Raw genomic sequence first — 26,325 nt, 5'->3', positions numbered from 1 at the left:
ATCACGGAGCTATTTCCCATTCAGTCCTATCAGTGGTGGAAGAGAGGGTAGGACATAAAATGTGGTATGGTTTGTTAAATATTCATTTATAATTTGCATTCATTATTAAATTATGTGTTGGGCTAATCTCTAACCGTAAAAATACATACACTGTCATAAAGCTCTCAGAAGACATAATAAATATTTTATAATTTAGTGTTACTTTTAGTGTTGACTGGATCGCATACAAACGTTTGTCGTAATGACACTTAATTATTCCAAGGAGATTTGATCTGCGCTGGTATTGAGCCAATAATTCATTCAAGCCTTCGGGTCACTAAGAGAAATATCAGTTTGGGGACGCCATCTCGTCCTGATGAGTGGCGGTTCGGGACTTACCCCGCACGGAGACCCTGTCATTCACTGCCTAAAACCATGTCAGCGCCGAGTGCTGACTTTGAGGGGCTTATTTTTCAGTGGTCTCAATGACGAAGTTCACTTCTGGCTGGGAACCTTGAGAGCTGAAATTCCCTGAGATTCATTCGGCCCCTCGAATGGACTCTCCCAGAGTACAGTAAATTCCAGCCCCAGAATTTTCCACGCTCGAATAGTCAAGTATTTGATGAAGGCCCCTAGCTGGGGTATTCAATTTGCATTCGGTAAACTGCAAAGGAGCAGCCAGCACGGCAGACTGGATGGGATGGGGTGGTGGTTTGTATTATAGCAGCCTGGTTGCTGCCCAATGAAGCACGTAAAAACAGTTCATTAAAATGTTTATGTGCTCGGCTGCTTAATGCAAAGAAAGCTTTATTGCAGCCTTATAAAACCTGGGTTACTTCGCGTTGGAGCCGGATCGATGCATCGTAATAACTCAGGCGGACGCTGAGTCTCTCCTGGAACGCAGGGCAGAAGCGGCCCCCCTCGCCCTCGCTTCTCTGACCGTGCGTTTTTAGGTGTTTAAAGCTAATCCGGACTTTATTTCTGTTTTGCTCTTTTTAAGTCAGATAAAATAATTCCAAGTTCATTTGTAGGCAATTTGTGAGATATATAAATATATATTTTGCATAAAACCAGGGAGTACTTACTGTCTGCAGTACAATCTAATCGGTGAACGCGTGACTACCGCGTTCTGATTGGGAGTTAAACTTACGGCATCTCAACTACGTCGAACACCAGAAAAATAATCAGTGTCGCCTTGGAGAACAGATGTGATCATTTATTTGTCAGCTGGTTTCTCCCGTTCGTGTCGACATTTTGGGGGGTGCATGGACACATTTTAAGCCCGTGAGGATGTGGCAGGGAGACCACAACTGTGTGAGGCTGTTAGCTCCCTCTGTGCTGACATTAAAAAAACAAAAAAACAAAAAAACCCCACAAAACTTAAAAACAACTAGATCTGTAACAAGAAATGATAAAAAAAAGTTCCTTAAAACAAACAAAACAACATTTTTTAATAGAAAATTGATGTATGTGGGGAGTTACCTTCACAGGATACAAATGATTAGACTTACAGGTGGAACCTAATATTTCCAATTGATCTACGCAAAGCCTTCCAATACAAATGGTGTCTTCCGTTTGGATGCTGAAAATGGCCTCGGAAACAAGCACGAGAAGAAAATTCGCCCTCAGGAGCAAAGCTGAAGGTGCGCACATGACAAAATGGTAGAAGCCCTCTCTCTGATTTCTCCCCTCCCCCCGCCGGACGCCCGCTGTTTATTGTGACAAGCTAACACACAGAGGAAGGGACCAGACGGCACAACAATTCGGTCAAAATGCATCAATTAAAATACCTGTTCCTTGCACAGAACAGACAGGCTCGAAGCGGTCTGGGGTTGGAGCTGCATGGCTGCCCCCAGCTCGCATGTGGAGTTGTTTTCTTCCTGATGCCCAGCACTGCTCAGTCTCAAGGGGGATTCTTCTGGAATCGGGTGCTAGGTCCCGTGAAGACGAATTTGACACCAACGCACCGTCCCCGTTCACAAGTATTAGTTATTCACAGAAGCCAGCACCTCGCATGTCTTACACCTGGTGGGCGCCCCGCAAACACCTGCTGCAGGGTGTCTGACGGGGGGTCTTCTCGACTCCGTTTGGGAGCCTAGTGGCTCGTCTCTCGCATTTGAGAGTATGAGGTCGGGGCCCTAGGCCGCTCTCCAGGTGTACGGACACCTCCGAAAACACCTATTCGCGCCCTGCTGAGACCAGGGCGCTTCCCGTTTTCCGTGTGGATTTTCAGAGTTGACTTTGAGTTGTCGAGTTGGCTCTGAGCCACACCCGTCCAAGACCACGTATGGAGAATCTTCTAGATTGCACATCCCATCGGCTTTCACGTAAGATCGAGAGGGTGCGATGTGAGCGGTGACGGGCTCTGGTGCGCTGTCCTCTGCCATGGGGCTGCGGATGGGACACTTGGGGGCGCCGGCCGCACCGCCCACTGGCGCCATCGACGTCGGCGGCCGTTCTTACACTTGGATGACTGTTTTGGCTTCAGGTGGCCCTCGAAGCCTGTCAAGGATCAATTTTTAGCATATTTATTGGCTGTAGGTGGGTGTGTGTTTGTGCGAGGGAGACCATGGCTGTGCGATGTGTGAGCACAGCCAGAGAGCGGACAGCCCCGGGCTGGCACGGGGACGAGGCCTTCGGTGTGAAACCCGTTCCGTCTATGCTCATGGCTTTTCACTTCCCGGGGTGACAAAAGCGATCTCGGAGAAGTGCAGTTAAGCTTCCTCATCTCCCGCAGCTTCAGAGAGTCTGGACCCGGCGGACAGAGGGAGTCTCGCGGGCTGCACGGGTCCCCTGAAGCCCGCTCGGGTCTAATTGCACACGTCAGTGACCCCCAGCCCTGCGGCATATCAACTTGATGTATATAATTGATAACCAAACATTTTCCACAGCCTGTTCAACCGTAAGGCCCCAAAGAAATGTATATAATGTTGATTAAAGTGATTTTTGTACAAAAGGGTCAGAGACATTAACAAGTTAAAAGCAAGTGCGAGCTCCGTTCTGATTTGTCTAAGCTTTGTGCAGTTTCGCCCATAATTGACACCACATGTTTATGCCTACTTCTGTCAAGTTTAAGGCGGTAGGTGTTCCGTGCATTTAGCAGTGCTCTCGAGATTAAGTACTCATAGAGGTGGGTTTCAGATTTTATCGCAGCACATGGCGAAGGAGAAAGATTTAAATAAACCCCCCCAGCACCTTGTGTTAAGTTGTCTGCTCGTAAGGGCCAACCAAAGTAACAGTAACTCTGAAAAGGATTCGAGTGGACATCTAAATGATAATTACCGGGTAATTTTGTTTGGGTAATAATTTGTGGTGTTATTTTTATAACTGACATGAGACGTAATGTATTTTTCAGGGTCCTGCAATAGCACAGCACCGAGCCGAAGGTGTCAGAAGGGATTTGTGGGAACGGTTATTGAAGAAAGCTGGGGGCTGTCGAAATGCTGCACAGGCTAGATTTTTTTTCAGCCCGTACCTCTGGAGAAAACTTTCCTCAAAGTGTGATGTCTGTGGGCTCGGGCCATGTGGCAAGCCCTCTCCTAGGCTTTTAAAATCCTCTATTTCCATTGCTAAGAAACCTGCGAGGTATCTTTCGAAGATCTTTTCCTGTGTCGTGACATACACGCCACTGGGCACTTGGCGCTGTGGCCGCTCGCTGTCTCGTCCTTGTCCCTCATTCTCTCCTCCTGTGTCTGCGCCTTGCATCCCTCTGCACAGCAAGGACACTGCAGGGACGTTACTTAGCGCTCGGTCCTTTACTGGCAGCACTCGAATCTACCGGGATGACCCACCGCCTGCCAGGCCACGAACGGACACTGACGCATGGACCACCCAAACTCCCCGCCACCGCAGATGGCAGTTACCCTCGGCCCTCCCGCGTGACGGCATCGCATGCCCTGCACCCTCCCGCCCGCGTGCTCTGTTTGTTGACTTGTAATTTTAGTGATTTGCGTGCCTGTCTTATCTTCCCGGCTGGACCGAAAGCTCCTGATGCTTGTGGCTTTTGCCTGTCTCCCTCCTTCCCGGGCAGAGTGGTCACTGGGCACCACATGGGGTTTCAGTGGATTCTGATGAGTTAGGGACACTTAAGCTAGAGACGTGGAACACCCTGAGGGCAACAAGCACAGAGGAGGGTGGGCCACACCCGGGTCAGGCCCTAGAGTCAGCTTCCAGGTTCCTATTTCCACAGATATAAAAGCAAGGGAAAATCCATTTTTAAATTTCCATGCTCTCTTGTTTCCGAGTTTGGAAATCAAGACGTTCTCTGTTCCCCGTGGGGGAGAAACGGCCTCAGGCCTGCGGTGGGAGCTGAGGCTGAGGAGCATGATGATCCTTGAACTCAGACCTACGAGGATGCGTTTTATTAACTGGTTGGCGCCCAGAGCAGGACGGGGAGAAACCAGCCTGTCTCAAGCCATTTTAAGTTCCAGGCGCAGAAAGTGTGCTTTTTTAGCACCAGATGATTATTTGAGGAATGACTTTACCGGGGGAAGTTCTACCAATCATTTAATTTCTTTTCTTTCTCTCAAATTGGAGGAAAAGGGCGACCGAGGGCCTCCGGCACGCACACGCATTCGGCATGTTAATGGTAGACTCGTCTGTTTGTTTAATGGTAAGTCTGGGGAGCTACCAAAGAAGCCGATCTGCTTCTTCAGGGATGCTCCAGGCTTTTCCAGTCTTTCTTGGTTATCTCTTCCTCGCCACATAGAGATTTAAAATAATCAAAGCGGTTATCGAAATCATTTAAACAGGAAAAAATCAGTACCTTTCCACCGATCTTGTTTTCCAGAAAAGATTTTTTTTTCATTCCAAACTACATTTCCCCCCAACTTCTGTTCAGTCCTTGGCATTAGATTTTAATCGAGCCAGAATAGTTTTCAAATGATAAGCACATCGACGCAGATGAGGTGTTTCTAATGTAAGTTCTAAAAGTGGAAATTCAAGAATACTGACGTTAGGAACACGTTTGTGTCTTTTTTTCCCTTCGTGACGAACCCATGTCTATTCTCTATGAAATTGATGTCAAAAAAGTATTATATATTTTCAGCAGGAAATAGAAGCCTGCCCCCTACTATCCTTGTCGGGACGTCGAAGCCCCTTAATCATACTTTTCATTTCGGTACATTGAAATTTCCGTTACCAAGGACAACGTCATAAATAACAGTGTTTGTGAAATTTTACCTGCGGCTCCCTAACTTTGTGCATTAAGCATGAGACCAGCAGAGAGGTGGTCAAATGTGAAAATTTATAATCATTTATTACGTGCGGCTGAAGCAGGAAGGGAATAAAGCGCGAAGGCACACATCTATAAACGGAAGCCGAAGAGCTTAAATGAAAAGTAAAGTGAATTTCTGTGTCTTGTCATAAAGTAATGAGAAGCTAGAGCTTTTATTCATAGCAACCCAAGATGCATTTACTTCAATCTCGCTTCGGCAGTAAACGCTTCTCTGATGTATTGCTTGGGACTTACAAAGAAATATTTGTGCTCTACATAATAGTATAGTTAGGAGAATTACTGCATGGTTGAGGAGATTCTATAAAGCTTTATGGCTGGTGGTGTTACTGTAATTTAATCACAATGTAGCGAGTGTAGTACTTTAATATCGCAGGTTACTTTTTTATTTACCATTTATTAGTAACTGACAGAGTCAATCATCTGCACATCATAAACAAATCATGAAGGGATTCTGTAGGAACCCTAAAATTCCGGAATAGATGTACTGTGGCTGTTTTCCACTGCCACATTCTCTGTAATGAGTTCACCGTGAAATTATTATTTCGATCTGTGAAATGTAAGTCAGGCTCAGTCCATTGGCCAAAGAAAACCTGAGAACACTTTATGTCACGAGTACAATTAGCTCTGCATGTCCTTCGTGCGCTGAAATAAGTCCTTGCTCCAATCCTAGCAATGACGAGATGTGATTTCCGAAAAATCTGAAGGTATTTAGCTAACTGTTCTGTAATATTTGCATGAACATTACTATAATATTAAGCTTAAATCAATGCTTTCTCATTAGAATTTATGATAAAAATTCTATAAAGAGTTTTCGATTTAATATTCCTTAACCGAATGCGACTGCTTTTATTCTTTCTGCTTATTCCTCTCTTGATAGGTAGATAGAAAGATAGACGATACAGACAGACAGTATCGGCTGTTCCATAAATCAAGCACGTTAATGCAGTTGATGTAAGGACGGTTAGTCAACACCGGGAAAAAAGAACGAGCCTGAGCTCAGGAGACCGTGCGACATTGTGGAAGGTAGACTGAGCTCAAATCTAAGGCAAGGTTTCATTCTCTGGCCTTGGCCATGTCTCCTGACCATGGAGGATCTCGGTAGTTCCAGCTATGAAATGGGAGTAACGGTATTTGTCTCATTAACCTCTCTAGATTCTTCTAAGGATCAAATAAAACATTGCACGAGACAGCATTCTGCAGACAGGAGAGGTACCCACGCTATCAATGCTTTGGACATAAAAGACATAAAATAAATGCAGTGTTGAGTGTCCAGGTACTTTTTATATAATATGTGAACAGCTTTTCTTAAAAGTGGGTACGAAAGCCACGTGAAAAAAAGCTCTTGTCATTTTGCTAATATTTATTGAGCACCTACTATGTGCCAGGCACTGACAGACCCTACTGCATTGAGAATAGTTGGTGAAAATTTCCAAAAGGAGAATGAATTTACACTAGGTCAAATGTTAGCACATAGCCAAGTCCAATCACCTCTTCTGGAACCTTCGGACCTGCAGCTGCAGGCTGCTCCGCCTTTCAGCGTGATTGATTAGATTTTCTCAATTTTTAAATTTGGGGAATTTACACACTCTTAAATTCTCCGCTGACCTTCAACTCACCTATGGCTAGTCCCGTGTGATGACGGTAGGCTATAATTTAGTGACAGTGACTGAGCTCCAGTCGGGGGGTGGGGGGCGGGGCGATACTTCTGGAAATAAAAATAGCCCCGCTCCAAAGTACAACCCGAGATTAACAACCCAAAGAAAGAGAAACAGGTAACAGGAGTGACCATTCAGTTGAGAACAGAAATGTCAACAGAAGCCTGGGCTTTATTGATTTTGTCACTGATGTTGTTTAGTTCCTGGTGCCTGGAACATCCTCTCTTCTTGCCTGTCAAAGTCTTGCTAATTCTTCAAGGCAAGTCGTCCTCATCTTTGAGATCCTGTTGGCTTCTGGCATATCTTATCTGGCACAAGAAACTAATCAAATGGTCATCGAATTTAATTACCACAACTTTTAAAAAAAATCGTCTGATTTAGATATGTTTGTAACATTAGGGTTTTTTTTTTTAACATGGGCGACTTCAAAGCTATTTCAGGCACTATAAAACAGTGGTATATTGGTTTTATTTTTCTTTTATGAAATTAAAATTAATTTGAAAGCGCCACCAAATTTTATACTTTAAGTGCAGTGTAACCTTATTCTGTTTTTCTCCTTCGAGGTTAATTTCGCCTCTTGCTCCTGTACATTTCCAGCGTGCTCTGTAGTCAGAAGCGAGCGTCCTCCTGGCTGGTACGGTCCTCCTGTCCTGCGCTTTCAGCGCTGTGATGGGTGCAGAGGGGACCAAAAACCTTCCAGAGTCTGAGTCATCTTAGAATTAAGACCGATCTGGGGGACTCTGCCTTCTGTCAAAACCAAACGCCGTGGAGATCCTGCTGGGCGTGGGCGGTGTCCGACTTGGTGTCCCTGCTCCTTACTGAAGAGGGAGGACCACGGAGAGGACGGACGTGTGAGCCTTTCCAGCTGCACTGCGGCCGAGGCTCATCGTCTCTGTTCTAGAAAACTGAGCATTCTCATGTCAGACAGGAGAGTGCGGGGCGACAGCAAAGTAGGATCCATAAAATATGCCCAACCTTCCCATCTGAGGTAATTGTAAACCATTTTCTACATACACTTATCTTCTTACTACTGTAGGACGTAGAAATAAATGCCGGTGTGTGTGTGAGTGATAACGGAATTATGGTTCAGTGGGGAAGACCCCAGCCATTTGGGAAGTTCTGCGTGTCACATCGGTGCTGACACCAAGGCACAGCCCTTCGCCCTTCGAGTTCCTGCCGCAGGCCCGTAAGTGACCGGAGCTGCCATCTGAGTTTTGTGGAGATTGTCACTGCTGCTTGAGGAGAGCACACTGGACAAGCGTTCGAATGGATTCCAGAAGGCCAGCGAGGTGGCTGTTGCAGCCTCATCGAGTGGCCGTGGAAGGGTGAGCTAGGGAGATGGTGACGGTGACGATGACGGTGGTGGCGGCGGCGGTGACTGCGGTGGCGTATATTTAGGAGCCAGAGTTGTCCGGATGGGGACAGCGTTCCCGGCTCACGCGCCGGTGACAGTGCTGCGGTCCCTGGCAGGGGCCCAGACGCGCCCGAGACCAGCCCGCGGAGGCGTCGAGCGGGTGGCTGGATATTCGTGTCTGGAGCTCAGGTGAGCGATCGGGGCTGGAAAGGATACGTGGGACACTGGGCTGTGGGCACAACTGAGGTGGCCCCGAGAGAGGCCTAGTGTGAGAAGAGCATAGTCTCTGGGCCGGTCTTGAGAACGTCTGGCCTCTAGAGTTCGGAGAAGGGAGACTGAGGCTGAGAAGGAGCCGGAAGGAGAGTCCAGACCGAAAGCCCAGCCGCGTGCATCCCGGTGCTCCGGCGTGTCGCACTGTCCCTCTTTGTGGAAAGAGATACCATTATTACCGCATATTCTGCAAACTCAGATCTGAGTCGTTTATGTCGAGACAGATCTAACGGGCGACCCCTTGTTCTAAAATCTTTCATGAACAAAGATGTGCTCATTGACAAAGCATTTAGATCACATCCTTCTTTTGTTCAAAACCCTTTCAAGGGTTAAAATATCGCGATTTTAATTCCCATTTCCCGAGTTACGGTACGGCCGACAGCGTTTTCTTTTCTTCTGGAAGTTGCTAGAGTGAATGCTTTCAAAATTTTGGGCGGAGGGGTGGAGAGGAGAAAAGGAGGAGAAAGCGTCAGGGCCCGTTCCCGGCCTCGAAGGCCACCCCTCCTGTGCTCGCGTCTTCTGGGCCCGTCCATGCTTCCCTGACAATAATTCTTGAAATCGAACCAATTGCTCATCCGGGGAGAGACTCAGGCCGCCAAGGGCAGCTCAGGCTCTGGGCCTTCGGGCCGGAAGAGCATCCGAGGACAGAGGGCAGGAGCGGGAAGGAGCGGCGACCCCTGACGCCCCTTCTGAGGACGGCGGTGAGCCCTCCGGGTGGCCAGGGTGGGTTTGCTCCGGTGCCGCGGTCACCAGTGGGCAGGAAGTGAGACTTCAGTATCTCCAAAGGCAAGGAAGACGGCGAGGAGAGACGGCCGACGGACCTGGCCTCAAACGCGGCCGTGCGGTGGAGGGGACCGTTTTCAGCAGGAGCTGTTCGGGGGCTGCGGATGAGAGCTGTTTCAAAGCGAGTTGAACAGTCAGCGGGAGGTGGAGAAATGCGCCGGACGGAGGTAAAGATGACTTTTGACTGTCAGGAGGAGGAGAGAGGTCGGGCTGGAGGAGGACACCCGTCCAAGGAAGGGTTCGTTCCCGTGGGAGACTCTCCAGCATGTTTGCGTCTCTTTGGCATGGATCCAGTTGAGAGAGCGAGGAAGAAATTTCCTAGAAGACAAAATGGATGAATCACTAAGACTCAGGAGAGCGACTTCCTGAGAAAGGAGGCGAGAATCGCGTCTAAGGCACCAGGGGCTTGTCTACAGTGGCCGGACCGGAGGAAGGCACAGGGAGTTGGGGAACGGGCAAGGATGCTCTTGAAATAAGTACTGGGTCCTCTAATAGAAGATGAAGAAGCCGAAGTAGTTTAAAAACTGGGTAAAACCGTATCCCCTGGATTGTGAGTTCATGGAGGTGGAAGACGCCGTCCTAATGATTTTTGCTTCATGACGAACACTCAATAAATGTATGTTGAACTGAACTGATGAAAGCCCTACTATTTCTTACATTAACTGGGTGTTAAAATCTCAATCCAAGATGCTATGAATTACGAGCTAACATATTTACATGTTAGATCTTTCTGCAGAGCTTTCTCAGCCCAGCGAGAGGACACAGCTTAAAGTGGTGGACGGATGTCAGCGTAATGAAGGCTCGTCCTATGTATAAACAACACCGTCACTTATAAATGTTTGTTTTCATTTAGTAGAACTTAAGAATGTGTGCCTTGAATGAAAATTTAATTTTAGTTATCCGTTTGTTTGTTTTAATGCTCAAGTTAGAGCTCAAGAAAGTCCCAGATCAGTGCGTTTGCATTTTACAGACTCCGAAAAATAAAGTTACCTTCGTTCATAGTATTCAAAGTACTTCGTGGTGTTCGGGGTAGCTGCATAAAGTAGGAAGAATTACGCACGAGAACACTTAAGTCTGGCCTGTTGCCCATACAAAGACCACCAGCAAGGACATTACTGTAGGAGAGAGTTCTGAATCGTGACTTCTCATTTCAAAATAAACAGTTATCATGAACAGTTAGAAGCAGCGTTAAAAATTCAAATATCTGTTTGGCAAATATCTAATTTCTTTATTAGACCAGGTTTTTGGAGATAAAGACTGTGTTTTCCTCCCTATTTTTAAATACAGTTCCTTCGCCCCTGGCTTAAGGTAACCTGACGCCTGTTATCGAACTCGAGGCACTGGCCTTAGAGATGCAGTGTTGGCTTGAATCACTATCGAATGGCAGCTGGAGAATATTCGTTCTCATCTATTCATACTGGTATTAGTTTGTTATCCAACATCTAATCCCGTAAGTGCGCGTCTCTTCTGAACTCACGTAATGTCTTTGTATTCTCGTGTTTTTATGCATATGTATCAATGCTTCGCACGGAGCCTGGCTTGTCAGAGATGCTCTGTGACGGCTGACCGAACAAACTGATGCTTTGCAATGACATTCTGGGTGCCTGTCTCCCCCTTCAACAACAAATGAGGCCGGGGCCGTCCCCACCTGCCCGTTCGTCTCGGCCACGGCCCCGCGTGCAGCCTTGCTCGCTGGACGCTGGCCGAGCGGCTGCCCAGCCTCGCCCCGGGATCGGTACTGACTCCGAATGTCATTAGGGCTATCTCCTTTCGCTCATTTTCTTTCCCTATTTTTCATTCTTCACCTGTTTTTTTCCCTCCCCTATATGGCTCAGTTTCTCCTCTCTTGCCTTCTCAGGTGTATTTCTGGCATTAGTCCCGTCATATTTGCCATTTCAAGTTTATTTTGACGTTAGCGCCTTCGTATTTTGCGGTCTGATTACGGTTTGGCAGGTTAGGTGAGGCAGCCTCTTCTGTAACGACCTACAGTATCGGCGACGTGATTAATAAAATGTAGGCAGCACAGGAATGACCCAGCACGACACTGGGACACTTGGCTGTCCTTCAGAACCGGTCCACGAGGTCACCTCGGTGCCTGTGTGTGACTGTGTGTGTGGTGCACTCACGACCCCTATCCTGACCATCGACCGTCGTAGAGGTAACACGCACTATTCCCCCTTCTCCTTTTGTGGTTTGCTGACTCCGCCTTGTCACGTATTAATAAATGAACACTTCGGGCGTTGCCTGGGACTCACAACCATTACGTTTGTGGTCATCCAAGTACTTGGGTGTTAAATTGCCCGCAAACGCAGTTCATTCTGTTTTCTACTCCATTTCTTAAATATATTTTGATTTGCTCAACAGGATTCATTTATTTTTGACCAAAAAAAAGGACAATTCTGATAAGTCTTTCGATATAGGGAATGTAATACCCGGAGTAATTCCAGTTTGCACCTTCAGACACTGATTTTTTAGGTAGGCTCAAGACAGTAACATTAAGCTATAACTTGATTTGTTCTGCATATCCTTGTGAAGAACAATAATTATCGTATTTGCCTGAGTGCTTGCTCCTTGAGAGTATTTTGTGTTATTCCTGATCCTCACCGTGTCCATTCAAAATGGTGTTATTCTCTTGTTCAGATGAGGAAACTAAGGCTTAGCAAGACTGCATTGCTCGCTTATAGCCGCTCAGCTGGTGGCCCGTTATTGAAAAAGAAGCTCTGTGCACAAACTCCAAAGAGGAACCTATTTCCTAAGTGGGGAGAGGGGTGATGGGAACGGTAGAAACGCTTGCACAGAGAGGGCGGACCGGGAAAGCGACCCCTGACGCGGACGACCTGCCGTGGTCCGGGTCCCGTCAGGAAGTCCCGACCCCACGGCCACACGGAGACGAGGAGCTGGTGTGACGTCACCAGTCCAGGAGGGACATACGGTTGGCACAGTCAGTCACAGCGAGCGGAGGTGCGGGGCCGGGGTAAGGGGGTTTCAGGGCGGTGGGTGTTAAGGAGGCCATCACCCCCTGGGGCAGATGTGTCAAATGCGGACTCCTGGAGCTACTGGGGGAGTCTTGACAGAGGGGGTGGGGGCTGCCAGGGGACGCTTGTGCACACGAACATGCAGAAACTCTTGATCTTGGCAAGAGCCACGAGATTGGGCGATATGACAGCAAATCAGGCTGGAAAGAGCGTATAATTTAACGTTGCCAGCTCGGTCTTCAAAATTACCGACAGAGCTTGCTTTGCTAGCACATGTACCAAAAAATAATTAACGAGCAAAATCTCTAAGAAATAAAATTATTTATCGTGTAGAGGGATTGTTTTTTGGGGAAAAATTAGGAAATTTATGAAAATATAAAGAAGACAATGAAAATAACAAAATTCAACTAAAGAACATCCTCATCGGTATTTTGGTGATTCGGTCTTTTTCAGTATTCAAACCCCGATGTATTTATATAACTGGGGTGATATTCTCTAACGTCGTGTCTGCCGGAATCGAAGTTTCGAGCTGCTACAAATTCTGTGAAAAATTAATGACTGTGTAATATTTTATCGTTTGGATGAAACAATTTAATGACGTTTTCATCATTAGACATTTAAGTCGCTCCCGTTTTTCTCCTAGTACGTTCAGTATATGAAATACACCTTTTGTGATTTAAAATCCAGCTTTCCTAAGTCACCGAATCTTTTTACGTCTCTTTCAAGTTCAAGCAAGTTTTACTACAGAGGTTCGGGACGATGTGTGTTTCTGGTGTTTTTGAGTATTTTGCATTCTGAGATGCACATCCATCCAGCAGGGGCCCAGGGCATGGATTTCTCTTGGCTTAGAAGTATATTATCAGAAAGAACGAATGAAAGAGTTATCTTAATAAAATTGAAACCAGGGGATTTTGCTGACACTGCTTTCAAAACGTGAATGACCCATGCTGACATAAGGAAAGAATAAAGATTAAAAGGTTTGGTTTCTATATGATTGTTTTGGGGCTTTTCCAGTTAAGAAGTGTTATTTACTAGGACTATAAACGTATGCCAAAAATATGTCTTCAGATGCAGAAGAGATCATTAGGTTTCACTGTCCCAAGTCAAAAGAAAAAGAATCACTTTCTGTCCAATCTTGAGAACTTTGGCCAATGGCCTGGTATTTCTTTGCGATTTCACACTTTGGATTTGTCTGCAGGCAGAAGCCAGTCAGGACCTGCACCAGAGAACAGAGCTGCCAAAATAACCGTTCCGCCCCCTCTCCAAAGCGAACCAGCCGTCTTAAATCTATATATAGAAAGATCTCTAAAATTAACCTTTGCTTATCAAAATTATTGTTTTTGTGTCATATTTCCTATAGTATAACCACCCCTGATTATAAGCCAACAAAATTCACAGAATTTATAATAAATACAAGCTATATCATCTGAATCTTTAAGCTTATAGAATTTTAACTGAATTGTGTTCATTTCCCTCCAAAACTAACCCTAGGCAAATGTTTGAAAAAGACATGTGATTTTGGATATTCTTGCATTGATGTTTTTGGGGTCCTTATATGTTCTTTCTTTCTTTTTTTTTCTTTTTAACATGGAAAGCAGTTACACCAGCACCGATAACCACTTAAAATGTGACCCGTCCCAGATGTTATCACCTCAGGGCAATAGTTCTCAAACTTTAAGGTGCACGAGAGGATGCCAAAGTTTTTTAGAAGTCTTTGTTTATTTAATTCTACTTCATTCGGTTTCAAAAAGTAATTTGGGGTGGCTCCAGGGACACGTGTAATAGAACAGAATGAAAATAAAACAGATGAGGACATTGGGACTGTAAAGGGAGGAAAAGATGAAGTCAGAGCCAACACTGTCCTCAAAATGTCCATCTTGAGCAGAAGTTCTGAGCAGCATTTTGGGTCTGAGGCTTCTCTCAGCTGCCAGAGAAAAAAGTGCCCCGCTCTGTGGCAAAGTCACCACATCCATGAGATAGAAAGTTTCCTGGAACCAAGCAAGGCTTGAGATAAATCTTTGTGGGTACCAACTACGTCCCTTCAAAAAATGCAAAGTTGTGTTTCATAGAGCTGTTTATCATACAGCTAAAATCCTCTGGTGAAAACAGTCTTAGGCTCGCCACATGCAAAAATTAACTCAAAATGGATTGAAGACCTAAAAGTGAGACCTCACATCAGGAAACTCTTCAATGTAAGGGTGAATCTTTGCGACCTGCATCTGACAATGGATTGATTCTTCACTGTGACACTGAAGGTACAAACAATAGCAACAAATGAATGGACTTCATCCACACTGAGATCTTTCGTACGTCAAAGGACACAACAGGATGAAAAAATAACCCACAGAATGCAAGAAATATTTGAAAACATGAAGAACTTCTAGAATATATAAAGCATGTTTACAACTCAGTAATAAAAAGACAAATAACTCAGTTTAAACAATGGACAAAGGATCTGAATAGACGTTTCTCCAAAGAAGACAAACAAATGGCCAATAGGCTCAAGAAAAGATGCTCGATATCATTAGTCATCAGGGAAACACAGATCGGAACCATCAGATACCGTGTCACTCCGGGTAGGAGTGATTTTCTTCATCTGCAAAGTAAAAAGGCAGGACCGTCTTATGCTCATTAGGGGGTAGAGGGGATAGTAGTAAGGCGATGTCTAGCGGTAACATTCACAATGATCTTAACTGATTCTATTCATCAGATGTACAGAGAAATCAGAATTGTGCCGCTAACCCGTGATGTTTCCATCCAGGCAGGTGGCCTTCGCACCGGGAAGGGTGGCCCAGAAGGATTTGATGCCCAGTTTGGATGCCAGAGCTTTAGCCAGAAGTTCAACTGAGGACCCAGCCTCCAAGCCTGGGACCACAGCTCCTGGGACCCACCGCGACTGCCAGGACCCGCCAAGACTCTTAAGAGCCCCGTCCAGAGTCACACCACAGCTGTCCGCAGCAACTGCGGGGTTCGCTGATGGAACGCACAGCTGGTCACTCTTCGCTCTCGGGCCCAGCTTCTACCCTGTGAGGCTTTCTCTCATGCAACAAAGATTTATTGAGCACCTGCTACGTACTAGCTCCTGAGGCTACAGCAGCGACCAGACTGACAAGGCCTTCCCTCACGGAGCTTAGAGGAGATGGGTGACAATAATAGACACATAGATACTTACGATCATCGCCGATACGGTGGCGCTAACACGGAGGTAAGCAGGGTGTCCGGATGAATGCGGCCATGGAGGATTGTGGCCATGGGAAGGGGAATGTCCTCGAGAGTTAGGGCAGGAAAGGCCCCTCAGCAGAGGTGACCTTTAATCTGAGACCTGAAGTCAAGAGGAAGCCGGTCTTGTACGAACGAAGCAGAGAAAAAGCCAACACAAAGTCCCTGAGATGGAGAGGGCTCGGGTGGCGGTGCCCAGGGCTCGGGTGGCGGTGCCCAGGGCTCGGGTGGCGGTGCCGAGGGAGGGCAAGGGAGAGGGGCAGACAGGAGGTGAAGAGAGAGCCCGGACCAACATGCCAGGGCCTGGAAGGCAGGTCCGGAGTCTGGATTTCGCTCTGATGCACTCGAAAGCCATCGGCAGGTTGCGAGAGGACAGGCAGGAGCGGCCTTGGGTTTCGGGGCTACTCTGGCTGTCGGGTAGAGAGTGGGTCGGAGACGGGGAGTCCTTCAGAATGGATCACAGCAGGTGAGATCGAGTTCGGTTCAATATTTTCCCCTCGCACAGCTAGCCAGTCATACCACATCATTAACTAATTTGTCTTGCTTTGAACCACGTTCGCTTACATTCCACGGCCCCCCGTATGTGGCTCTGTCTCCCCCATCCGCTGTGCAGCCATCTGCGCCAGCACGAAAGCATCCGATTGCTGTGGCTTTGTGTTGCAGCGCAGGACGAGGCTCAGCCGCCCCCTTCCCCCGCAGGAAGGTCTCGAGTGTTCCCACACCAGTGGTTTTCAAACTTTGGGAACATCAGAGTCACTGCTTCTTCACAACGTGACCAGGGCGTTGGCATTTTGAAAGCTCCCCAGGGGATCATAACATGTGGCAAAGTTCAGCCACTGCTGTCTCACATGTGCATTTTCCTGGATGAATCTTAACACGATTTGGTCAAGTCTCGCTCACCCCTCTCCAAACTCCTCTTGTTATTCCGGTTGGGATTGCACTGCATTTTGAAATTTAGAATTAACTCATTTAGGGAGAATGGACATTTTACAGCATTTAGCCTCTCTGCCTGGCGACGAGACACACAGCTTCTCGTGTACTTGAGTCTTCTTGTTCAGCTCTTCGGGACTTCGACTCGTTGCTGGCGCAGGTGGGAGCTTTTCCATGTGTCCTTGAACTTGGTTGAACGTGTGTTGGGAGGCCAGTGGTTTTATTCTTTTAACCTGTGTTTAACGCGCTCTGTGCTAGCTTTTGCCCCCCTCACGTTCACACAGGTGACATTTCCTTCTTCCATCTGCGTGCGTCCAAAGAGCTTTGCCTAAAAGTTCAAAGGCACCTAAAAAGTAGGACTTGGTAGCTTGCTGTGGGAATGTGGCCTTGATCCCGTGTTGAATTCATCAGTCCCTCGTCCCTTCCGTCTCTCATTCACGGTGTCCTGCTGTGTACCAGGGATAGTTGGTCGTGGGGTGGCAGCAGGTTAGTAAAACTCAGAAGCATTGGCCTCTGCTGTCTGACAGACTCTGTGGGAAAGCAAACACGTGAATAAAAAGAGGATAGAGTATTATAATGCTTCGCCACAGGAACCCGAACGGGGTTACCTAGAGACACAAAGAAAGAGCTGTTAGTCCGAGGTGGGAGCAGGGAGAGGCATTGGGAAAGGCGACCCTTGACCTGAGTTTGTGTTTGACATTTTTATCAACTGCTGGGATTAGGAAAGAAGGCATGCTTATCACACTTGCAGATCCAGGCAGCTGTGGAGCCACTGCGGGCTGAGTCCCAGATCCCACAGCCCACACCCGCAAGCCGCCTCCTCTGCCCGGGGGAGGCTCTTGCTGTCAATTTGTGAAAAACGCAACATCTGTGAAGCATAGAGCGACAGAGTGACGGTGCCTGTAATACAAAACTCAGAGACACACTGGACGACAAACTCAGGAATTTTTTAAAAAAGCATTGTGATAGCAATACCTCTAGGAGTTGATACAAAGGAGATAACTGGACAAGCCCAGAGAGACTTTATGAGAGTTCAGTGTATAAAAGTGTAAGTTGGGAACAAATTACTCGTTTGTTAACTTGTGCTTCACAAAGGCAACAGAATACGGCCTAACTCTTCAAAATAATGCTTTAATCGTCTGTATAAAGGTGTATAGGCCGAGAGAAAACAGCACATTACAAGACAGAATACAAGGTGGTCCCATTTTTCTTTTTTTTAAATGTACTTTCCAAAGAACAGCGAACGTTGGCGAGGATGCGGAGAAGAGGGAGCCCTCATGTGTTGTTGGTGGGACTGCAAATGGGCACAGCACTATGGGAGACGGTCTGGAGGTTTCTCAAAAAGTTAAAGTGGATCTACCTTTTGACCCAGCAATTTGCACTTCTGGGTGTTTACCCAACGAAAACCAAAACGATAATTCATAAAGATCTATACACCCCGTATTCATGGCAGCACAATTTACAATAGCCAAGATATGGAAGCAACTTACATACCCATCAACAGACGACTGGATAAAGAAATTATGGTTCATATATACAATAGAATATTACTTGGCCATTAAAAAAATGAAATCCTACCATTTGCAACAACATGGATGGACCTAGAGGTTATCATGCTGAGTGAAATAAGTCAAACAGAGAAAGATAAATACCATGTGATTACTTATATGTGGAATCTAAGGAACAAAAAACCCAAACTAATCAAAAACTGACAAATATAGAGGACAATTTGGTGATGGACAGAGGGGATGGGGGTTTGAGGGCCTGGGAGAATGGGGTGAAGGGTTAAAGAAGTACAAATTAGTAGTTGATGGTCACAGGGATGGGGAGCACGGCATAGGGAATGCAGTTAGTATTACTATATTGGCTGTGTGGAGGGCCAGAGGGGAGAAGGGACAATTAGGGGATCGTTTTATAAACAATATAAATGTCTAACCAATGGACCGTATACACGAAACTAATAAAAAAATTGTACATTCATATCAGTATACAGTTTTTTTAATTAACAAAAATGGAGTTATACAGTTTAGCAACTTGCATTTTTACGTGTTATGCCGTAGACCTCTTTCTATACTAAAAAGTGATAAAATGGCAAAACAATTATCGATACAACTAAATTTTTAGAAACGATTTATAAACTATTATGAATGATGTTCGTATTCTTCGATACGGTTACAGATGTAAACGTTTATGTCTCACTCCTAGGTACTAGAATTTGAGGTGATTTTTACTTTCTTCTCTGTACTTTTACCGCCTGACTTTTTTACAACGAGCGAATATTTTTGAAAAAGCGACAAACTCCTCTTTTCATCATGGGAAGCTCGTCTACATACCAAAACACAGCGGACGGAACAAAAGAGAGCGAACAGCGAAGCTCTGACTTCATATCCTCCAAATAAAACTCGCGAGGCGGGGAGGGCCAGCCTGACGGCCCACGTGGCCGTGGCCGTGGCCGTGGCCGAACCTGGGGTTTTGTTTGCCCCGCCCTGCGTGCGTGCGCGCGTGCGTGTGTGTGTGCGTGCGTGCGAGGCGTCGCTGAAGCCCGGATGCAGCTCCAGGCCTCGCGCGCGGCTCCGGCGCGTGGACCGTGAGCCCGGCGCCCGCCACCTGCGCCAGCGCGGCACCGCGGCGAGCGACCGGACATCGTGGGAGACGCTCAGAGGAAGAGATCGGACACACGGTCACGGCTCCATCTTGAGAAAACTCACCACGAGCCCGGAAGACGGCTCGGTCCGCGGCCTCCGCACGTTTCGTGAGCCGGCGGCGGCCAGCAGCGCGGGGTTTGTGCGTGCGGCCTGCGGAGCAGGGCGGTGGCATCCCAGGGAGGCCGAGTGCGGCCCGGCGTCACCATGGGAGCCAGAGCTCACAGACCCGCTGCCCGCAAGGCACGCAGGGCAGTGCGTCCCCGCGCTCTCGGCTTTCGGGGGCGGGGGGGGGGGTGGGGGCAGGTGACCAGTGGCGGGGACGTCGTGGTGCTGGATGACACACACGCTCCAGGTGACACATACGCTCCCTTCTAATTTTAAGATTCGATGGTTTAGTTTTTCCTGCGCAAATGTGCGTCGTCACTGGCCACATGTCCTGTCCCCTCCTGGCCGTGGTTTCACTGTCCCAGTCCCTTTAAAGTGCAGCCTCACGCTCCTCTGTTGCAGGAGCCCGTGGCCCGGAGGTCGGGGCACTGCTTGGAATGTGTTTCTCGTGTGAGTTCGTGCCATGGGGCTGGGCGCACCCCAACAGCCTTTGTCTCTGTGGGGCAAAGTCTCGTGCGCACGAGGTGTGCAGTGCCACCTGCAGCTGTCGTGAGGTCACGATCCTCGTCCTCAAATGACCCACGAGGGTCACTCAGAGCAGGCCTCCAACTGGTCCTGTCACCCTCTCCTGGCAAGGGTGCTCTTAGCCGAACCCCTATGCTGAACACAGTTACGAGCTGTAAATAGGGTTCTTTTAACACAGCTGTTTAAAAGTGACCGTTTTGACCAAGCCATCTGTACCAGGGACAGTCTAAGCCCGTGATGCCACCGCGAACCTCATTTCTAACCCCTACCCAGTCTTTTCTCCCATCCCTGTCCTTGTCCCCTCACAAGCCTTAGCACCGTCGCCATTCCTGCTCCGTGACATAGTGCCAGCTCCCATCTACACAAGGGCGCAGTGCCTTGGGGACTGACCTCAAGGCCTCTGATGGGCTTTTTACTTATTTCTCCTTATTTTCCATTTGCGCCCTTTCCATAGTGACAGTATCTGTAATGATAAAGCCTTTAGTTGGTCTCGCTTAGAAGTTCTCTTTCCACGCAATCATAACTGACTCATTCACTCCGTGATCCATCGGACTTGACGGAATGTTCCATCCAACAGCGGGGACCCGAGGAGGAACGAGGTACAGTCCCACCCTCAAGAGGCCCCCACTGCAAAGGGCTTGACTCTCCATCCTGGGTGTCCCCGAGATGAAAAGTCAAACTTTGGGACGGTCAAGGCCCAGCAGTGACTTCTACTAGCGAATTCTCTCCTCAAAGGCCATCTTAAAGAATTGGGTTTTTGCTGAGAAGGCAGCTTTCTGGGGAATGCCAGCTCACCCTTTGACACTCATGTAAAACACGCAGGACAGTGTGGCATCTGACCAGCCAACCACCCCGGACTCAGCCGGTCCTGCGGAAGTCCAAGCGCTCTCCAGACACCGCCTGCACCGCCCTGCTTCCCCCGCCTGCCAGCGGGGCCAGCTCTCCTCGGAGGCTCTCTCCTCGAGCGACCGAGATGCTGAGGTTCTCAGATGGGGGAGAGCCTTAGAGGACACTGCCCCACTGATAGGGACAGCGACCGTCGTCCTCTGAAATCTCAGCATCATCTCTGCGTCCACTTAAACGCCCAAACGCGGTGGGGACGGCGGACTGTGTGCAGCTCGGTCGCTTCTGGGCGTGTCCGTCCTTCGCCCCAGACATGGCAGAATGGCAGCCTGCGTTTTCACATAGGGATTCTCGCCCTTGAGCCTCGCCGAGTGTCCTGAGCTAGAAAAAGGAGTCACAAGTGTTAAGTGTCATTCAGGGTAACCTGGACCGCGCCGGTGGCTTTTGTGACCCAAACTCAGAGCCGCAGATGCTCACGTGGCCGAAAGTGGGACTGTCATAAGTAACTGGGGCGTCGGGTGCTAGCTGCCCTCCCTCTGCCCCAAGTACCATTCTCCCGAGTGTGAAGCGTGTGCTCTGCTCTTGAAGCGTGTGTCACCATCGTCAGTAGGTGCGCAGAGCCCGTTACCCCTCTGTGAATTCCAGGAGGAGGCGGCGTGCTCTCAGAGAAAGACAGTGTGCTAGGACCTGGGTTTGAGTCCCTGTGACCCGCTGGGCTGTGACCTTGGGCGAGTTCGTGGCCTTCCCCGAGATGCTTTCCCTGTCTACGAATGGATTATTTTGGGACTAAGTTGACAAAGTCCGTGACATGTCTAGCAGACAGCAGGACACGATGTAGTCTAGACCGTCGTCTGTCTTCCCCAGACCCTGTGAGATGCCGAAGGGATCACTTTATAAAACCAAATGAATTAAACCAAAACAAGATACAAAGGAATTTTTAAAAAGGGAAAGCACAGATTTCAAATTCTGCCTTCCCGGTTCCTGACTACTTCACGCCAGGACTGTGGTCACGTGCAGAGCCGCCCGTCATGTGCAGGCTGGGGTCCCGTGTCCCGCTGCGGGCTCCAGGACCGGATGCAGCCCCTCTCATTGGCTGTGGCCACATTCTCTATAATCAGGTTTTCCGCTTAATCTGACTTTGCTGCATTGATTTCGTTCTTGTCACGTCTATTGACGAATGCCATTCAGAACTCAGTTCAGAATCACAGTCTCCATCCCTTCAAACTCATGGTGAAATTTATGGATTATCATTTTCGGTAGAAACCCAAGTTCTCTGTAGATCTGCTCATGCTGCGTTTCTCAGCAAGTAACGTTGTAAAAGGTCAGAAATTCCAGGCAACTATTTTTGTGCCCCACTCATAACGTCTGTCTAATAACGGTTCTTTGTTCCAAAATAGTTTATTAGTTTCCTTAGAAAGACATTGAAGTTCGTTATGGATGGCTTTCCCCGAAAATTTCCCAAACTATTAAAGTGAGGCTGATGAGTACATTACGTACAATGTAAACAGAACTCTGAAAAGAAAACAATTTAATGTAAATGTAACAACAATGCGAACGCTTTTGTAACGTGCTATGTGAAAACAACTCCTCAGGCTATAAAGCAGAGTGAGTCCCCCTCACTTTTTTAAAAAGACCATATGTGCGCACAGGTCTTAAAAAAAAAAAAAAAAAGACTAGAAAGGTATGTACCAGACTGATAACAGTGGTTGTCCCCAGGTTGTAAACTTACAAGTAACTTTTAAAAGTAACTTTCTAACTCATAATTTATGGATCAAGAGGAAAGTAGTCTAAAATGAGCATACGTCACTTATTTTAAAAAAGGTTCGAAAAAGCTCCAAAAGGGATTTTAATTTTTAAAATGTGACTTTTAAGGTGAAACTGGGGTGGAGAATTGTATTATGCTTTTTTAAGTGTAAAGAGCTCTTCTAAATCAATACGCTCGCAAGTGCCTCAGTAGAAATATTTACAAAGGACCTGAACAAATAGTTCACAGAAGAAGCTTCGATGTCCCACATAGGTATAGAAAGCTAGAGCTCATTCTTAAAAATGAATTGAAATTAAAGACGACAAAATATCGAATTTTCATAAATTCTTTCATGCTGGCGCAGGAGAGAAAGAGGAACAGGAGCTACCGTCTATTGAATGTTTCCTTATGGTCAGCGCTGAACTAAGCCTTGAGGCGTAGGTAACTTGTAAGTGGTGAATATAGAGCCAGACAGAACTGTTTGACTCACAATCCCAGACTGAACCGTCTGATCGTTGAGTCAAAGACTACAAACATTAAGTCTTCTGAAAAATATTGTCGGATTGCTTCCCAGTGATTTACGTCAAAACAAAGCCTCTCATTAATCGATTAAAGTCTCCCTTCTAGGGGTTTACCTCTCATCTGAGGAAATAATCATATGAACAAGGATGAAAACAAAAGTACAAAAGCGAAATGTGTAAATTAGAGAAACAGCGAAATATGTGATGTCATGTCCTATTTTGCTCTTCTTGAAAATTGTTCTTTTAAGAGATTTACAATGACCTAGCAAAATGCTCGCGATATCATGTTTGAAGCCAATAAAATACCCCAGCCATTTGTTGAAGCCCCGGGCCCAGGTACAGAACTTCTGGGCGACCCTTCTTGTGGCTCACTTATAAATCTATAAGAAAAAAAGTTTTCAAAAGATGCCCAGATTACATGATTAATATCATAGTATCCACGAAATAAGGATACTGTTAAAAGGAAAAGAAAAAAAATTCAGAGAATAAAGCAGAGTTTTTGAAAATTAAAATAATATGGTATGGCAAATGAAAACTCAATAAAAGGTAAGAAGAAAATGTTGAGGAAATATCCCAGAAAGTGGAATAAAAAGAGAAAGAGATGAAATGTAAGAAAAAAAAGAAGAAAATTAGAGATTCTATGCAGGATGCCCAACGTTCAAATGGTAAGATGCTCCGAAGGGGTTTGGGGGCAGAAAAATTAAGGGAAGGAGAGGAAATCATCAGATAAACAATCTAAGAAAATTTCCCAGACATGAAAGAAGACTTTTCCGACTGAAAGGGCCCCCAAATGTCCAACTCAGCGAATGAAATGTCACCCACATCCGCTAACATCATCAAACACTAGGCATAATGAGGAATAAGCAGCCAGACAAAAGTTTTCACAGAAAGCATCAAGAATAAGAATGACAAATAATTCCTCTACAGCAGCCCTGAAAGTTAGAAGATAAAATCATCTCCAAACTAAAATTCGGTAGCATCGACGGCGTATGAGGAAAAATGAAAGATTTTCTGGTTATGTGGAGACGAAGCCTTGCCTCCCCTTCACCCTCTCCCTGGAGGTTATTGAAGGATGTGCTCCACCAAGAAGAAGGCGTAAACACACAGGAAATCCAGGAGTGCACGAGGTGTGTGTATGTGTGGGGGGGGGGGTGAGGTTGGTTAAAGAGCCAAGTTCATGTTTTCCACTGGGGAAAGTCCATAGAATGAAAATTGAAAACCAGGAAGTGGCAATGTAAGCATATTATTTAGACATCGTTGAGTTATATGAAAACAATTAGCTAAAAAAGTAAAACTCTCATTCCCCTCTGGGGAATGGGAAATTGGAGGTGGAGGTTAATGGTTTTTATTACAGGTCCTGGAGAATGCACATGAGTAACTTTGATGGGATAAAAATTAAATTTAAAAAATCGATGTAGGTAATGTTGTTATCAGCCGCTGACAGCACGTCTGTGAGCAGCTGCGTTAACGCGATCTGACTGGATCGCTCTCCGACAATCTAACTTCACACAGAAATGGCACCCAGAGAGTCTAGGAGTGGTTGACACGTATCCTAGATGCATCTCTCAGAGTAGCAGGTGTCTCAAGCCTTTGGCGCGTGCCGGGATGCGGTCGATGGATGCTTGAAACCCTGTCCAATGCCCAAAATGCTGGTGTTCTCTGTGTTCACAGAAAGGGCATCCAGTGGCTTAGAGGCCCGACTCAGTCCCTCTCTGGAGCCACACCGAGGAGCACTGTGCTCGCTTGCAGACTGGGGGTCAGCACGCTTGTTTATGGATGCGGGAGTGGGGTGGTCCCTGCAAGTACGCTTCGAATATTTTTAGAGCTATCTAGAGCCCCGAAGTAACACAGAGGGCTTGTTTTGGCCTAAAAAACTCTGAGCTCTCAGGACGTCCACCCGGAGGCACTGGCAAGGACCAGCCTGTCAAATGGCCATTTTACAGCTATTTTAACATTGAAGTCCTTCCGCTGAATGCACCGCTCTTCCTATCAGTATATTCGAAGCTAAGTTGCTGCTTCCTACTCTGCTAAGAAATAGGACCAGCGGCTTCTGAAGTCAGCACCCAGGTGAGAGAGAACCTCCAGGCCGTGGCTGAGCGGTAGGAGCTTATGCAGTTCCTAGAATATTTTGTACTCGTAGGAGTGAAGCTTCTTTCCCCCATTTGAGCAGCGATGTTATACTACAAGTTTGAAAGAGAAAAACTAATAGTTCGAGACTTAGAGACAAGTTGGTTACTGTTTATGAAAGTCTGGTTACGTTGCAGAGACCCACATTATGCTCCACGTCTTGTGGTGGAATAAGACAGCAGGTAAGCCACCTCGCCACTCTTGAAAGCTGCTTCAGCTTCTCCTAAGGCTGCAGGAGGAGTCCAAAACCTTGTTGGATAAGATATTCAAGATATTTGGCAGAAATAGCAGACTTAATCCATTTCACCTTTTAAAGGTAGATTAGACAAGATTTTAAGTCCAACTAAGGAATTTGTGCTTATACACTATCTTCCGTAAGAAAGTCACCAATTAATTTCTCGTCTACCATATGAAGTGGGCAAGGATGATACCTGTTAAGCGCCAAAGAGAAGCAGACACGGACGAGCCAGTTTGTTCGCGTGAGCACGTGCTGTAGCAGAGCAGATGCCAGACCAGCAGCCAACGGTCCAGGCTCTCCGACCTCGTTTTCCAACATTGGACGAGTCATTTGTTTTCCTCCTTTAAAAAATGGGATGTCCTGAAGTCAAAATGAGGCCATGCTCCGCCAGTGTAACTTACAATGTTTGAAAACGAACACAAATGCCAGGGACTGCGAGAGGGAACCAGCCCGGTCTCCCCTCAGGAAAACCCACTGGGATTAGCCTTCCTGGGGGATTTCCAGACATCTTGGCCTTGTGTCATCTTATTGTTGATTTTACAACTTTCGCGCTCATTCTGTATTGCAGAAAGATTTTTGGGGGGGGGAATGGGGGTGGGTATGGGTGTAATATGGTGATTTTACACCAGTCAGTGAATGTATCATAGAGGATGATAGAATTCCGAACGCCGACCGTCCAGGCAGTTTACACCCGCGGCCGACTGTGCTCACAGGACGCGCTCCACAGGGTGTGTCCAGCCACGCGGGGCCCGGTGAAGGTCGACCTGAACGGCATGTTGGGTCAACCCGGCACCTCGGCACGGGACCCGGGTGGACTGCACGCGGATGTCCACGTGCTGTGCATTCCAAGAACCGTACTTGGCTTTGGCAAAAGATGCAACCCGATGTGACGCCAAGATTTCGATGCTTTCTTCGTTTTTCATACCTTCCAACAGACGGCGGCCAGTGCTCGGCGAATTGGTTCGCGCCGAACGATTTATCCAAATTCCACGAAGGAGGCTATTGCTGCCTCTCTCTGGCTCGCATCAACAGTTCGTCACCAGCGTCCTGTCACCAGATGGCGAAGTCACGTAATAGCCCGTTTTCCTTGGCTGGTCCGCTGTATGTGAGTATCATCCAGACCCAGCAGGAAATGTGGGACTCACTGTTAGCTCTGACCTTCTGGGAGGTTCTCAG

The 26,325-nt window shown here is 47.1% G+C and overlaps 1 long non-coding RNA gene across 1 annotated transcript in view; it reads left to right on the top strand.

Moving 5' to 3' along the window:
• The window catches only part of LOC120619243 (uncharacterized), a 60,624-nt gene that overhangs the window by 27,154 nt on the left and 7,145 nt on the right, over positions 1–26,325 (top strand). The window contains exons 3-6 of the long non-coding RNA XR_005657438.1: positions 3,335–4,591; positions 7,434–8,413; positions 15,014–15,457; positions 26,085–26,254. This is a non-coding gene — a long non-coding RNA (uncharacterized LOC120619243). The remainder of the gene's footprint in view (positions 1–3,334; positions 4,592–7,433; positions 8,414–15,013; positions 15,458–26,084; positions 26,255–26,325) is intronic.

The sequence above is a fragment of the Pteropus medius genome, unplaced genomic scaffold (genome assembly GCF_902729225.1).
Source record: "Pteropus medius unplaced genomic scaffold, Ma_sr-lr_union100, whole genome shotgun sequence".
Classification (NCBI taxonomy): domain Eukaryota; kingdom Metazoa; phylum Chordata; class Mammalia; order Chiroptera; family Pteropodidae; genus Pteropus; species Pteropus medius.
Note: the sequence above shows the minus strand (reverse complement) of the source record. Positions and strands in the feature narration are given on the sequence as shown.